Source organism: Notamacropus eugenii, chromosome 1, assembly GCF_028372415.1.
Source record: "Notamacropus eugenii isolate mMacEug1 chromosome 1, mMacEug1.pri_v2, whole genome shotgun sequence".
Lineage (NCBI taxonomy): Eukaryota > Metazoa > Chordata > Mammalia > Diprotodontia > Macropodidae > Notamacropus > Notamacropus eugenii.
The window spans coordinates 388,322,230-388,336,567 of NC_092872.1; positions in this window are offsets into that span (position 1 = coordinate 388,322,230).

The window sequence follows — 14,338 nt, forward strand, 5'->3', positions numbered from 1 at the left end:
GATACTCGTACGTATAAAGAACCTCCAGGCCACACTCTTTCTGTGGGGAAGAAATACGTATATGTGGTGATTTTGGAAGGAAAGAAAGAAAGAGAAAGTTGAAAAGAAAGAGAGAAAAGATGAAAGGGGAAGAAAAGGAGGGGAGCAAGGAAAAAGATGAAAAGAAAAAGGAAAGGAAAGAAGAGGGAAAATAGAGGAGAGAGAGGGGGGAGGCAAACAGGCTTTTTCCAAGTGATTTTTCCAAAGCTCTGGGTGATTGCGAGGGCTAGGAACAATAGCACCGTCTCTTAGCGTATTATTCAAGTTAATGCTTTTGGTTTCTATAGCTCAGTTACCTTGACGCATACCAATAGCGAGCGGTCTCAGTTCTTGAGGCTCTGGGCACATACCCCCCATAAATAAAGAGCCCCGCCACCCGCCACCCGCCCACCGGGCTTCCAGTCATTGTCGAGTGACCCTGCCGTCACGCAGAGCGTAGTCATTAGCGAGAGCGCTAATTGGATTTGTTTCCCGTGTCCTTATTTAGCAAGTGATTGTGTTTGCATTCGGAGCCCGGCACTCAATGGGAATTAATCAAGAAAGGGGGGCAGGTGACACCCAGAGTCCTTTTAGAGTTGGGAGGCTGGGGAGGGGGCGGAGGAGAGCCACAAAACAGCCCCACTAAAGGGACAGAAATGAAGAGTGGAGAAAGAGAATGAGAAAGGCGAATCACGATAAGAGCCAAGTCCATGGGTTAGAACAGATGTCCCGAATTTGTCTCTGAAGATGCTATCACCCCACACTAATTGAGTTTCAAACTTGAAAAGCGATCCATCCCCCTACACAGTCAGTAGAAACAGGGTCCCGGGTGTCGGGATGTAGACATCTCGGATGCTATTAACAGGTCTGTCTTTGGACACCTTTGGTTCGGGCTGGGAAAATGACTGGAGAGTCAATGACTGGAATGACAGGAATCTGAGCTAGAGAAAGATGGGCAGATATTCTCCCACTGAACCCAGTCGAATGTGAAACTAAAGTATCTGTGCCAGGCGTCATGTGCATTCATTTTTAAAATGCAAAGAAATATTCAGATTTGAAGGAAACTAATGGGCCAAAGGCAAGGCACGCGATCTGGGAGTCGAGGAGAAGCCAAGAATCAGGTCTGGCAAGGTGCGGCAAGGTCACGCTCTTCCTGGCCCCAGCCGGGCCGCGAGGAATGCAGGCAGAGTGAGAGGCGTCCGCTCGGCCGGGGGCAGCCGCCAGAACGGAGCCCGGAAGGCGCAGGGCTCGCCCCTCACACGGGCTCCGTAGCTTTCCCTTTCTAAAAGCCCCTTCTTTGCCTTTAATATATTATGCTGAATGTGCTTATAATCGTCCCTGCTGGACAGTTCCGGGGTATTAATTGTTCCTCCCGGACAGTTTCTGATTATTGATGCTTATGCTTCTTAAAGGAAAGCTTTCTTGGGTTACTTGTTTGTTTATTTATTTATTTTCGGAATCGCAATTAAAACTGTGCCAGGCCACTGAAAAGATCAGTCCCCAGAAACCTTCCCTTGGAGTCAGCTTTTCCAATCCAAAAACTTAAGTGGGGAAACGTGACGGGGGAATCTTGTTTGCGTAGAACCACAGCGACACCTCGTGGACAACGGGAGCCCCTCACACTCTTTGTGCGCTCCACTCTCCATCCAAACCTTTAAGGTTAGTTAGCTACCAGTCGTTGTGTTTGACCTTTTATTCTCTAAGCACACTCTGTTAAAAGGAATGAAATATTCCCCTAGATCAAAGCAACGTTTAGTAAGACGTGAATTGGTTGACATAACTTAATTTCAAAAGATAAGGAGCTCACAATCAGAACTGGCAGATAGGGAGGAGGAGGATAACAGCAAACGTTCCTATAGAATTTGAGCTTAACATGGTGATTTGATTTTCACCACTCTCTAAAGTAAGTGCTATTTTTATCCCCATTTTACAGAAGAGGAAACTGAAGGGCGGGGGCGGGGGCAGGGAGGAAAGAGGAGAAGAGAACCTTCGCCCAGGATCACACAGTTAGGTAAGTGACTGAGGCAGATTTTTGAACTCACAACCTGACTCCAAGTGCTAAACTCTATCCATTGCATTATCTAGCTACATGATAATGAAAATACTACTTGAATTTGTTCATTTCATTGAACATTTTTTACGTGACTACTGGGGAAAATGCATTGGGCTAGGTACTAGGAGAAGACAGAAAAACATGGAAGATGTTGGTATGCTGGTATTATTCTAATAGCTTCAATGGTGTGGAAAGAGTCCTGTCCTGAAAAGTCTGAAGACCTGAATTTGAACCCGAGATCGGATTCGGTCATTTATACACTCATCACAACTTGCAACGCAGGAGCTTAAAAGGACCTATTAGCATCTAATCCCTCTCATCACCTGACATTTATATAACACTTTTCAGTTTACAGAGGGTTTTCTATAAGAGCATCTCATCTGATCTTCATAGCACAGTAGGTAGCACAAATATCGCCATCCCTATTTAGAACAGAAGACATAATGCCTCTTCATGACATGGAGATAACTATATGATCTCAAAAACTATGCCAGTAAGACACACAGAGAGGAGCTGGATTTGCATTAGGAATACTTTCTCTAAGGAAATCATAGATCTTTGCAACATTGAAGTAGAAGTGAATAAATAAGTGAAAGTAAATAAATGAATGAAAAAAAGTGAAAAAAATAAGTAAATAAAGATTAAGTGATTTGACTAAGATCAACCCGCCAGTGAGTACCAGAGTTAGGACTGAAATTTAGTTTTCCTTACTTGGAATTCAAATGCTCTTACCATAGCATCAACTTTCTGGTCACCTTTTGCAACTCATTCACTTCTGTATCCCATCATTACTTATCATTCTCTTTGAATGTGAGCTGTTTATTCGCTCCAGAGGCATGGTTTGATTTGTTGTTTTATTGATTGTCTAGATTTATGAAAGTGATTTTTTGGTTTGTTTTACAATCTGTGATTTAATGTTTTATTTTCCCCCAATTACATGTAAAAAATAACCCAATTTTTAACATTTTTTAAAATTTCAAGTTCCAAATTCTCTCTCTCCCCTCCCTGAGACAGTAAACAATTTATGTAGGTTTTACATATGCAGTTTTGTAAAACATATTTCCATATTAGTCATATTGTGAAAGAAAACATAAACCAAAAATAAATAAGAAAGTAAAAAAAAATATGCTTCAATCTACCTTTAGACTCCATCAATTCTTTCTCTGGAGGCAGACAGCATTTTTCATCATAAGTCCTTTGGAATTGTCTTGGACTGAGAATAGCTAAGTCATTCACAGTTGGTCATCACACAGTATTGTTGTTACTGTTTACAATTTTCTCCTGGTTCTTCACACTTCATTCTGCATCAGTTCATGTAAGTCTTTCCAGATTTTTCTGAGAGTATCCTGCTCATCATTTCTTATACACAATAGTATTCCATCACGATCATATACCACAACTCACTCAGCCATTCTCCAATTGATGAGCATACCCTCAACTTCCAATTTTTGCCATCACAAAAAAAAAAGAGCTGCTATAAATATTTTTGTACATGTAGGTCCTTTCCGCTTTTTATGATCTCTTTGATGAACAAGACTAGTAGTGGTATTGCTGGGTCAGAAGATCTGCACAGTTTAATTGCCTTTTGAGCACAGATCCAAATTGCCCTCCAAAATGGTTGGATCAGTTCATAGTTCCACCAACAGTACATTAGCATCCCAATTTTTCCACATTCTCTCCAATATTTATCACTTTCCTTTTCTAGTGGTACCTCACAGTTGTTTTAATTTGCATTTCTCTAATCAATAGTGATTTAGAGCATTTTTCATATAACTATAGATTTTATTTCTTCATCTGAAAACTGACTGTTCATATCCTTTGAACATTTCTCAATTAGGGAATGACATTTTTTTTTTATAAATTTGACTCAGTTCTCTATATATTTGAGAAATGAGACTTATCAAAAAATTTGCTATAAAAATTATTTTTCAGATTTGTAATTACTAATAATATATTTCCTTCTGTCCTATTTCCCCCATTTACCCTACTCTCTCTCTCCTTTTACCTTGTCTATCCTCAAAAGTGTATTGCTTCTGACTCCCACCTCCCCTAATCTGCCCTCCCTTCTATAAGCACCCCACCTCCCATTCTTTATCCCCTTCTCTTCTTGCATTCCTGTGGGATGATAGATTTTTATACCCAGCTGAGTGTGCGTGTTATTTCTTCTTTGTTCCAATTACAACGAGGGTAAGGTTCAAGAGCCCCCACACGTACTGCCTTCAGCTTCCCCTCCAGTGTAAGGACTCGTTTGCATTCCATGTAGATGTGATAATTTATCCCATTCTACTTCTCCCCTTCCCGTCTCCCAATGTCTTCATTTTATGTTTTTTAGATATCCATATTCCTCTCACATCCATGTCATCTCTCTATGTATACTCCTTCTAACTATACGAACAATAATAAAATGCTTAGGAATGACAAATATCATCTTCCCAGGGAGAAATGTAAATAGTGTATTATTGTGTTCATCTTTCCTTGCCAAAGAAGACCATGCCATCAGAGAAGCGATGACATGACTTGCACTTGACTTTGTTTTGAGTGAGGGAGGGCTGTGCAGGTCACCAGCCTCACTTCTCCTCCAGAGCCATCTGAATCCAGTGACCAGATATTCATCAGGATGACTGGAGATGACCCAAGATGCACTGGGAGTTGAATCCCTTATGATTTCTATTTCCTGTTTACACTTTTATGCTTTTTTTGAGTCTTGTATTTGAAAGTTAAATTTTCTGTTCAGCTCTCGTCTTTTCATCAGGAATGCTTTAAATTCCTCTATTTCATTAAATATCCATTTTTCCCCAAAGGATTATACTCAGTTTTGCTGTATAGGTGATTTTTGGTTGTAATCCTAGGTCCTTTACTTTCCAGAACATATTCTAAGCCCTCTAATCCTTTAATGTAGAAGTTGCTGAATCTTATGTGACCCTGATTTTAACTCCATGATATTTGAGTTGTTTCTTTTTGGCTGTTTGCAATATTTTCTCCTTGATCTGGGAGCTCTGAAATTTGGCTATAATATTTCTTGAAGTTTTCATTTTGAGATCTCTTTAAGGAGATAATCAGTGGATTCTTTCAATTTCTACTTTACTCTCTGATTCTAGAATAACAGGGCAGTTTTTCTTGATAATTTCCTGAAAGATAATGTCTAGGATCTTTTTTGTGGCTTTCAGGTAGTCCAATAATTCTTAAACTATCCCTCTTCAATTTATTTTGCAGGTCAGTTGTTTTTCTAATGAGATAGTTCAAATTTTCTTCTATTTTTTCATCCTTTAATTTTGTTCTTTTGTTTTTTTCTTGATATCTTATGGAATCATTAGATTCTACTTGCTCAATTCTAATTTTTAATGAATTATTTTCTTCAGTGAGTTTTTATTACTTGTACATTTTTCCAGTTCTGCTTTTTTAAAGAGTTCTCTTCAGTGGATTTTTGTGATTCTTTTTACCATTTGACATATTCTGTTGTTTTTTTTAAAGGTATTATTTTCTTCAGTATTTTTGGTGCCTCTTCTACCAAGCTCTTAATTCTTTTTTTCCATGATTTTCTTGCACCACTCTCATTTCTTTTCCCAATTTTTCCTCTATCCCTCTTATTTGATTCTTTAAAAGTTTTTGAGCTCTTTTATGACCTAAGTCCAATTCACATTTTTTCTTTGAAGCTTTCCATGTGGCAGTTTTGACTTTGTTGTCTTCTTCTGAGTTTGTTTCCAGTTCTAAGCCACCACAAAAAGTTGCTATAAATACCCTTGTATAAAGAAGTCCTTTTCCTTTTTAAAAAGAAAAATCTCTTTGGTGGATAGGCCTAGTAGCGATATTGATGAGTCAAAAGTTATACATGATTTTGGGGCATAGTTCCAAATTGCTCTCCAGAATGGTTGTGTCAGTTCACAACTCCCCCAAGAGTGCATTGGTGTCCTAGTTTTCCCATATCCCCTCCAACATTTATCATTTTCCTTTTTTATCGTATTAGTCAGTCTGATAGGTGTGAGGAAATACTTCGGAGTTGTTAATTTGTATTTCTCTACTCAGTAGTTATTTAGAGCATTTTTTATATAACTATAGGTAGATTTGATTTCTGATGAAGAAAATTGATTTCAGATGATGAAAACTTCCTGTTCATATCCTTTGACCATTTATCGATTGGAGAATGACTTATATTCCTATGAATTTGACTAAGGTCTCTATAGATTTAAGAAATGAGGCCTTTGTCAGAGATACTTGCTGAAATGAGTGTTTCTTCATTTTCTGCTTTGCTTCTAATCTTGGTTACATTGGGTTTATTTGTATAAAAACTTTTCAATTCAATATAATCAAAATTACCCAGTTTATATTTTGTAATGTTCTCTATCTCTTGTTTGGTCCTAAATTCTTCTCTTATCCATAGATATGACAGATACACCATTACACTCCCCCAGTTTACTCAGGGTATCACCCTTTTGTCTAAATCATGTACCTATTTTTGTCTTATCTTCGTATGTAGTGTGAGATAGATATTGGTCTATACCTAGCTTCTGCCATCCTGTTTTCCAGTGTTTCGAGCAGTTTTTGTCAAATAGTGAATTTTTGTCCCCAAAACTTGGATCTTTGTGTTTATCTAACACTAAGTTACTATGGTAATGTTGTAATGTATTGTGTACCTAATCTATTCCACTCATCCACCACTCTATTTCTTAGCCAGTACCAAATTGTTTTGATGATTACCACTTTATAATACAGTTTGAAATCTGGTATGGCTAAGCCACCTTTCTTCCTACTTTTTTTTTTTACTGATTCCCTTGACATTCTTGCAGTTTTGTTCTTTCAGGTGAATTTTACTAAGTTTTTCATGGTTCTGTAAAATAATTTTTGGTAGGTTTTTTTTTTTGGTATGGTGCTGAATAAGTAAATTAATTTAGATAGAATTGTCATTTTTATTATATTGACTCAGCATACCCATGAGCAATTAATAATTTTTCTATTATTTAGATCTGACTTTATTTGTGTAAAAAATGTTCTGTAAATTTGTTGATATAGTTCCTGGGTTTGTCTTGGCAGGTAGACTCCCAAGTATTTTTTATTGTCTTTGCTTATTTTAAATGGAATTTCTCTTTCTATCTCTTACTTCTAGATTTTGCAGGTAATATGTAGAAATGCCAATAATTTATGTGGGTTGATTTTGTATCTTGCAATTTTGCTAAAATTATTAAATATTTCAACTAGTTTTTTAGTGGATTCTGTAAATATACCATCATATCATCTGCAATGAGTTTTGTTTCTTCATTGTCTGTTCTAATTTCTTCAATTTCTTTTTCCTTTATTATTGCTTCAGCTAGCATGTTTAGTACAATATTGAATAATAGTGCCAATAATGGACATCCTTGCCTCATCCCTCATCTTACTGGGAAGTCTTCTAACTTATCCCCATTACAGATGATGCTTGCTGATAGTTTTAGATAGATATTACTTATCATTTTAAGGAAAGCCCCATTTATTTCTATGCTCTTCAGTGTTTTTGATAGAAATGGGTGTCGTATTTTGTCAAGAGTTTCTTCTGCATCTGTTGAAATAATGATACGATTTCTGTTGGTTATATTATTGATGTGGTCAATTATGCTGATAATTTTTTCTAATATCGAACCAGCCCTGTCTTTCTTGTATGAATTCCATCTGGTCACAGTTTATGATCCTTGTGGTATATTGCTGTAATCTCTTTGCTATCTTTATTTAAAATTTTTGCATCAATATTCATTAGGACAATTAGTCTATTTTTTTCTTTCTCTGTTTTGACTCTTCCTGGTTATATGACACCATATTTGTGTCATAAAAGGAATTTGGTAGGACTCCTTTTTCACCTATTTTTCCAAAAAGTTCTTATTTGATTTTTAAAATCCTTTTTGAGGTCTGCCAGGAATTCTTTTGGGGGCCTGAGATCAATTAACATTTTTCTTTGAGGCTTTGTATATAGAATCTTTGACTTTGTTGTCTTTTTTTCAGAGTTTATGTTTGGACTTTCTCTGTCAGCATAGTAACTTTCTGTGGTTAGGTTCTTTTTTGTTGTTTGCCTATTTTTCCAGCCTATTTCTTGACTTTCAACTTTATGTTAAAGTTGGGCTCTGTTCCCAAGGTGGAGAGGGCACTGTCTCAAGCTTCAGGTTTTTTTGTGTAACTGCTTTCAGAGTTAATTCTGGGGGTCTTCAGGTTTTTGGTTCTTTCAAGGTGGAATGATGTAAGAAGATGTGTGATCACTGCTCTCATAACCTTTACTCTGATCTATCAGTGCCTACAAAGTACTCTTTTCCACCCTGGAACTGTGACCAGGGTCTCCACTCCCTGCAGCTGCAAGCTCTGGGGTGCTAGTATTTCACTTTGCCCTGGAACTGTGACCCAAGACTGCAACCCAGATCCATGTATGGACAGTGCAACAGAGTCTTCTACCCAGTGCCAGCAAAGAGACTACTATATTCTCTTTCTGGTTGTCCAACAGCACTCCTCTCTGTGGACTGAGAGCTCTGGCAGCAGCTGCTGATTCAGTTGCCCCCAAGATCTACTTCTGGCTTGCCAACATAGCCTGCCTTGAACTACACTCCACTTTCACCCTGGTGTGACAGACCTTTCCTGCCAACCTTCTAAGTTGTCTTCAGCTGGAAAACTTTTTACCACACCCTTCTATTGGTTCTGCACTCCAGAATTCGTCTTGAGCCATTATTTTAAAGTTGTTTGGAGGGGATTTGGGGGAGCTCATGTAAGTCCTTGCCTTTTCTCCATCATCTTAGCACTATCTTCCTCTACCCTGCCCTCCCCCCAAAATATTAATAGTTCAGTTTAAACTTAAAAGTCTGTCATGCATTTTTGCATAGCCCTGGATATAACCCACACCAACAAAAACTCTTTAAATTTAAAAAAAAATAAATTTAAATTTAATTTTAGTTTAAAATTCCATTTTAAAAATCTTAAGGTTAGCAATTTTTTGAGTGTAAATGGGTGCTAAGATCAAAAAGTGTGAGAATCATTGGTCTAGTCCAGACCTTTGAAGGCTACAAGGTCTTCCTAAATTGGAACTGAATAGATACAGCATTTATTGGCTAGTCTGAATGGCAATGTTGCCACAGTGACTTCTCTTGTAATATCAAGTAATTAAAGTAATACTAACCTATGTTCGTATTAACTAACACAGTGCATATGTTTTATATATATATATATATAATATATATCATACTATATATAATAGTATAACCTATGCCACTGCTGGGGGCATATGGAACGATCTCTTGGACTCAGCCACTGAGGATCTCATCTTCAAAATGAGGCAGTTGGACTAGATGATTTATAAGACCTCTTCCAGTTCTAAATTTATGATCCTATAATCTGTTATCCAATGATTCTGCATTAGCTGGTTGAGTGACCTGAAGTAAATCATTTCACCTTGCTGGGCCTCAGTTTCCTCATCTTCAGAATCATAGGATCATAAATTTAGAGTAGCAAATGATCTTAGAAGTCATCTCATATGAACTGAGGCTGTCTCAATATGTGGCTTGAAGAAAGGCAGAAATAAATACATCTCTAGCTTTTATTCTTCCCATCCTTCTCTAAAGGAATCTTCCATTCCTGCCAGGAAAGGAAGCAAGACATTGGGATGAAAGGGAACGCACTCGGATCTCCTTAGATAGAGGGCACCAGGCAATCTATATGTTCCCTTAAATATTAGTCCAGGTGATATAGTTTTCAGATGCAAGTTAAACTACAGATCAATATTCATTCATGGGGAAAGGACCCCCAGGCTCAACTTCCTTCTCACCAAATACCAGTTCCACAATGATCATAAAAATAGAATAGAGCAAAGAAACCATTTATCTAAATCAATAGCAAAACAGAAGTCAGAGAAGATATGCATATGAAAATATATAACCGACAGCACGGAATGAAGGATCTCTTCCATTGGGAGCAAAAGTATTGAGATACTATCAGCCAACAGAGAGAGTCCCAGAGATCATCCAAGGGAAAAATTCCCTGAAGTCGAGTTTGACAAGCTGAGGATAGGAACATGATGGAGACTGCCAATTCCTGTCACATCAGCTTCTTCCCAGGGTCTTCCTTTCATATGCTTGAAGAGAGGGTTGGAATACCACCTGTCTTCTTTCTGGATGCTGGAGGGCAGAAGCCTTTAAAGAAACCAGATAACCCAGACAGAATGAAGAGTCTGGATTCCTTGCCTTTTCCACTTTAAAAAAAATTATTTTATTTTCAATTTAAGAAATAAAGCATTTCTATAACATAGTACAACAAAAAGGATGATTGTACATGAAACTGAAAATCTGCTATGCAGAACTTGCTATTCCTTTCAAATATACAGCGAAATTATCATGCAATTATTTTTTCTTCCCTACCCTTCCTCTCCCTAGAATGGCTACCATTTGACACAAATAGGTGTGTGTATGTATGTATGCATGTATATATGTATATGGGTATATATCTGTGTGTAAAATTATTCTATGTATACTTCTATTTATCAGTTCTTTCTCTGGATGCAGATAGTGTCTTCATATGTTCTTTATGGTTGATTTGGGTATTTATAATAATCAAAATAACTCATTCATTCAAAGACATTCTTAAAACAATATTGCTATTACTACAAACAATGTTCCCTTAATTGAACTCATTTTCCACTCTTGACAACTCCACATTGCCCCTCATGCCAACATGGGTCACTGATCTCTGCCAATAAGGAGAGAGTCTCATGCCAATTGGCTTTGGGATTCAGGTTATGCATGTAAGTCCCTTATTTTACAAATAAGGAAAGTGAAGCCAGAGAAGATCTCCCCTAGATCTAAACTTCTATTATTTGTTCAATAGATCTATACTCTTCTGGACTCTACAGTTAGAAAACACCTGACCCTGTTTATATTTTTTTCAGTGACCTTTGGCTTTATTGTACACAAAATACGTACAAAAATACACCTAGCAGTTCATAGTTAGAATGTGAATAATAAGCCTCTTAGAAAAAAAAAACAACAACCTTAAATTAATGTACTTTGCCCTTCTTTTCTTTCTTCTTCTTGACTTTTTTTTTAAAAAAGGAAAGTTAACAGAAGAAGTAAAAATGCTATTTATTCTGTCCAAAGGTCTGTATGGGGGTTGGAAGGAATATGATCTCGTTTGTGTTCTGTTTATCTTAAGAATCCTGCTTGCTACTATTAACCTGAAAGTGTCTTTGGGGAAAAAAATCCATAAACAATGATTATACCAAAATGAAAGGAGCAAATGGAGTCTGTTTAGAGACCTTCAAACCTTTCAAGAAAAGGTGCTTTTTTCAAGAGATGGGGCCCCTGGTTGGAGTTGTACATTAAAATATTTCTCTTGTGGCTTCTAAAAGACCATTTAAGTCAAAATGAACTTTTCTGCGGGGCTGATCATGAAGGTTTCGTTTCTGTCACTGGTTTTCCGCTAGACTCCAATGACTAATAAATATTGTCAAGCCATTCCTATCCAGAGACTCCCATACAAATGAAAACTACCTTAAATGTCCTCCTTCCCAGCTGCCATCACCCCCAATGTCCCCAGTCCCCCAACCTCAAGCTCTTCTGTTTAGGTCTCTAGAATCTAACTCCCATTTCATAGAATACTTATTTGTGAAGAAAGATAAAGTCATAACTTCAGTGAACTCCTTCGTGCAAATTCATGTGTTAAGCAGATTTCATTGTAAAACTGACAGATGTTTTATTATCCCTTTTTGGGAACTTTATTCATATGGAAGGTGTAAGCTACCAACCATTTAATTTTAAATATTTCAGTGTCTGTTCTTCGGTTTTCTTTTTTAATGCCTAGGAAGTTAATTCAATGTTAATTTCTCTTTTGTGAACAAGTAATATTTCTTCTCTCTGAGTAACAGTTGAAGATTCCTCTCCCCACCCCACCCCCACAGAACTTTCAAAAAACTGGACAATTAAACATTTCAGATTTAAGATTCATTTAAGATTTAAGCCTAACCAGTGTGCACCTCCTTCCACTTCTCTGTCTTTCTCTGTGTCTCACAGTCTTTCTCTGTCTCTGTCTCCCCTCCTCCCTCCTTCTCTTTATCTCTCTGTCTCGCAGACACACACACACACACACACACACACACGCACACACACATGCACACCCTTCTCTAGGGTCAAAACATGATTTGGTAAAACCAGAACTGATTGACACAACTGAATTTCAGAAATGATTGACAGGAACCTCAGAATCCTTGCTGGACCTCACAAGCAGCTGGCAGATATGCCATAGGGAAGCTCGTAGATTACACAACAGGGAGGTTTCCATACAACATGAATTGAAACTGCATGGTTCAGTAGTCATATGTGGATAAAAAGGTTTATTTCTCTACCCACTATGATAATTATGGGATGGCATAGAAAAGAATCCTACAGAGGGGTATGGATGGGGTGTGATTATCACTTACTTGAACACTTGACTACTATATTTTACTCTCATAAGCTAGTGGGAAGGCAAGAGCTCTGCTTTAAAATGCAAACAATCTGGCTTCTAGTTCTGGCTTCTTCCAGGTAGTGGTCTAGGATTTTAGGATCATAGTAACTGGTGACACAGTGGATGCAGTATGAATCCCAGAGTCAGGAAGACCTGAGTTCAAATCCTGCCTCAGATATTCACTGTATATTAATGACCAGGTTCATTATCACTTTCTCTCTCTGGATCTCAGTGTCGTCATTTGCGCAGCGAGGTCGGGTAGACTAGATGATCTGTTTGACCCCATCCAGTCTTAAATATATGATAATAATAATAGCTAGCGTTTATGCAGTGCTTTGAAGTTTGCAAAGTTTATTATAGATATTTCACCTTATCCTCATGACTACCCTGAATGGAGGTGCTATCATTATCCTTATTTCACAGATGAGAAGACTGAGGCAGACAGATATTAATGACTTGCCCAGGATCACACAGCTAGTAAGTATCTGAGGCTGGATTTGAACTCAAGTCCTGAAACCTAGTGTTTTTTTGACTGCACTTAGGTTTGAGCAAGGTATTTCACCTTTCTAAATCTATTTCTTATTCTGCAGCATAAGGAAGATAAATTAGATGATTTCTAAAGACTCTTCCAGATCCAATATTTTCATCTAACTACTGATTTAGGCTGACAACAAGTCAGTGCTAGTCCCATAAGAAATTCAAAGAACCATAGAGTTAGAAAGGACCTCTGGGTTATTTACTCCTATCCCTACATGGAGCAAGAATCTCCTTTTCTACTTCTCCAACAAGTACTCCTCTTTTATTCTCAAGTGAAAAGGAATATTTGAGTCATCAGTATTATTTGGAGGATGAGAATAGGGTTAGACGGGGCCCTCTTATTTGGCATCAATGTTTCTAGGGCAGAATGGAAAGTGTTTAAAAATCTCCCAGTGACTTCCTTGCACCTGGGATAAAATATCACATTCAATTTGAGAACTAGAGGAATCAGACCAGGCTAATAATGTGTATGGCAGTAATAGGCCTTCATTATGGAGCATTTTAACTCACACCAGAGAAGGCCCAAGACTTAATATGAGACACCAAGAGTCATGGGGCACAGAGGCAAATAAAGAGAACACATACTTGGGACTCAGTTAATAGGACACGGGTTCTTAATCTGGAGTCTATGGACCCCCAAAGTGTCTGTAGATAGATTTCAGAGGATACAGCTTTATTTTTATTAATCTCAAACTGAAATTTTGTATTTCCTTCCATTTATCTTATTCATGTAAAAACATTATTCTGAGAATAATGCTTCACCAGACTGCCAAAGGGTTCATCACATAAAAAGAATGAAGGACCTCTACATCACAGGGACAGAGGTGAATGATGCTACTTCAGAAAGGCTGCCTTGAACTTACTATACTCAATTTTCCCAAGTTTTATTGCTACTTGGTATGTGAGATGTCTGCAGCCTTTATTTACTCTACATTAGGGCAGCTTGCTGATGTAGATGAGGGTGTAGTTGCTTTTTTTTTTCTGGAAAACAGGTAGGTTCTTAGTCAAATGAGGCTAATTAGTGTGCTGTCTTATAACACAGATACAAGGGGATGTTAGGGACTATCTAGTAAATGAAACAAGAAAAACAATCAAAACTTCTCTTTCTGTAGTCCTTGACTGAGGCCAGCTTTAAGTTTGACTCAGTTAAGGTTGAGGTAAATAGTTTCAGGTTTCCTTTTGACCTTTGCATATTCCACTCCTTTATAGCAGACACATACTAAGAATGCAACAGAAACCCCTTCTAGAAGTATAGGAGCAAATAAACGAGGTTTAAATAGAGCAGCAAACCCC